Source organism: Pan paniscus, chromosome X (assembly GCF_029289425.2).
Source record: "Pan paniscus chromosome X, NHGRI_mPanPan1-v2.0_pri, whole genome shotgun sequence".
Taxonomy (NCBI): Eukaryota; Metazoa; Chordata; class Mammalia; order Primates; family Hominidae; genus Pan; species Pan paniscus.
In genome coordinates, this window is record NC_073272.2 from 871,996 (window position 1) to 874,675 (window position 2,680).

A 2,680-nucleotide genomic window follows, 5' to 3' on the forward strand; every position below is an offset into this window, starting at 1 on the left:
CTCAGCCCTCGGGTAGTGGTTGAGCCCCAGGTAGCTTCATTCACACTGCCAGGGTCATAACGAATGTTTCTTTTTTTAGAAGCACCTTCTCTGCTTTTCTTTCCTGGTTTTCTTTTTTAACACACAAACATATTTTTAATATAGTTCTAAGAGAAGAAAAAGCAGGTCATAAAACTGTAATAAGTTTTCCTAATATTTTATTTATTTTTCATTATTACTATCTTTTAGATTTCCCAGCATGTCAAAAAGAACCTTTATTACTTTCTATAATTGCCTCTTATGCTTTGTTGCCACATGCCTTTGGAGCGGGAGCCTCTGTGGCAGGTGTTTCTTCTATTTTAGAGCTGGAGCCTTTTTTGTTGTTGTTTTGTTTTGTTGAGAGGGAGTCTTGCTCTGTCCCCCAGGCTGGAGTGCAGTGGCACGATCTCGGCTCACCGCAACCTCCGCCTCCCAGGTTCAAGCGATTCTCCTGCCTCAGCCTCCCGAGTAGCTGGGATTACAGGCACCTGCCACCACGCCCAGGCTAATTTTTGTATTTTTAGTAGAGACGGGGTTTCACCATGTTGGCCAGGCTGGTCTTGAACTCCGGACCTCGTGATCCACCCGCCTCAGCCTACCAAAGTGCTGGGATTACAGGCGTGAGCCAACGTGCCTGGCCGGAGCTGGAGCTTTTTGACCCTTCTGAGCTTTTGGAGCAGGTGCCTCTGTGGATATAACCGTCTTCTCACTCTACTTGGCAGGTGTTTCTTCTATTTTAGGAGCTGGAGTTTTTGAGTCCTCTGAACTTTTGGAGCAGATGCCTCTCTGGATGTAACCATCTTCTTACTCTACTTGGCAGGTGTTTCTTCTATTTTAGGAGCTGGAGTTTTTGAGTCCTCTGAACTTTTGGAGCAGGTGCTGCCTTCTGGCCTGTGGCTTTCTGGGAAAGAATCTTCTGGGCTGTAGCCTTACGCACGGCGGTCATCTTTTTTGCTGGAACTTTACCAGCAGCTGCAGCAGCAGCCGTACCCCTTAGCAGCAGGTGCTTTTTTGGAAGAAGCTTTCAGGAGAGCTGCCTTTTGAAGCGTCTTAACTTTATTCTTGATGATTCTGTTCCTCATTTTCTTTGCCTTCATAACTTTAAAGCGATCCAAATCTGTCATCTTGGATTTTTGGAGAAGCCTTCAGGAGAGCTGCCTTTCGAAGCTTCTTTTTTTTGAGATGGAGTCTTGCTCTGTCACCCAGCCTGGAGTGCAATGGCACCATCTCAGCTCACTGCAACCTCCACCTCCCCGGTTTAAGTGATTCTCCTTCCTCAGCCTCCCCAGTAGCTGGGATTACAGGCACATGCCACCACGCCCAGCTCATTTTTATATTTTTAGTAGAGACAGGGTTTCTCCATGTTGGCCAGGCTGGTCTCGAACTCCTGACCCCAGGTGATCCACCCGCCTCGGCCTCCCAAAGTGCTGGGATTACAGGCGTGAGCCATTGTGCCCGGGGTCTTGAAGCTTCTTCATTTCATTCCTGATGGTTGTGTTCCCATGTTCTTTGCTTGCATAACTTTAAAACGATTGAACTGTGTCATTTTGCCTTTCCTTTCTCTGGCTTCCATCTTCTTGGCCCCTCGTCTGGCTGCCCATTCTGTGTTGATGTGTAGCTTCTGCCAGGCCTGTCGGACGTACCTCTGGCGGGCGCGGTGTGGAAACTTGAGGAGGAAATCCGTGAGCTGCCTGTGCTTGAAAGGCATGGCCTGTCTCCTCCTCTGAGTGCACGGTCCATCAACCAGAGCCCTGTTCCCATCAATAACATCTGTAGTCGCGACCGGTTTTCCAGCATGAGGTACAAAGCAGACGTAGGCCACCCGGGCAACCTCCAAGAAGTCGCTGAGCACCATGTTGGCGGCCTTAGGCGAGAAGGTTAATCTTTTACTTTTAATTGGCAAATAATAATTATGTATGTGTTTAGGGTATGACGATATGTTTTCATCAATGTGGGAAGGATTAAATCAAGTTAATGCACCTGCCTCCTCACCTACCTATTATCACTGTGTGTTTTCTTGTTTTTTTGGTGGTGTTGTTCCTTTTTGAGATGGGGTCTTGCTCTGTCACCCAGGCTGGAGTGCAGTGGTGCAGTCTCAGCTCACTGCAACCCCCATCTCCTGGCTTCAAGCAGTTCTCTTCCTCAGCCACTTTAAAACCATCCAAATCTGTCATCTTGGCTTTTTGGAGACGCTTTCAGGAGAACTGCCTTTGGAAGCTTTTTTTTTTTTTTTTTTTTTTTTTTTTTTTTTTTTTTTTGAGATGGAGTCTCGCTCTGTTGCCCAGGCTGGAATGAAATGGCACCACACCTCAGGTGGTCTGTCCACCTTGGCCTCCCAAAGTGCTGCGATTACAGGCATGAGTCACCATGCCCAGACTCATCTCATCTGAGGTCAGGAGTGTGAGAACAGCCTGGCCAACGTGGAGAAACCGTGTCTCTACTAAAAATACAAAATTAAATTTTGAGATGGGGTCTCGCTCTGTCACCTACGCTGGAGTGCAGTGGTGCAATCTCAGCTCACTGCAACCTCCACCTCCCGGGTTCAAGCGATTCTCTGCCTCAGCCTCCCGAGTAGCTGGAACTACAGGCACCCACCACCAAGACCGGCGAATTTTTGTATTTTTAGTAGAGATGGGGTTTCACCATGTTGGCCAGGCTGGTC

General features: G+C 48.0%; 1 pseudogene; it reads right to left on the minus strand.

The window, feature by feature from the left end:
• Positions 1–277: 277 nt before the first annotated feature.
• On the minus strand, positions 278–2,437 carry LOC117977631 (large ribosomal subunit protein eL14-like; annotated as a pseudogene).
• Positions 2,438–2,680: the final 243 nt, after the last annotated feature.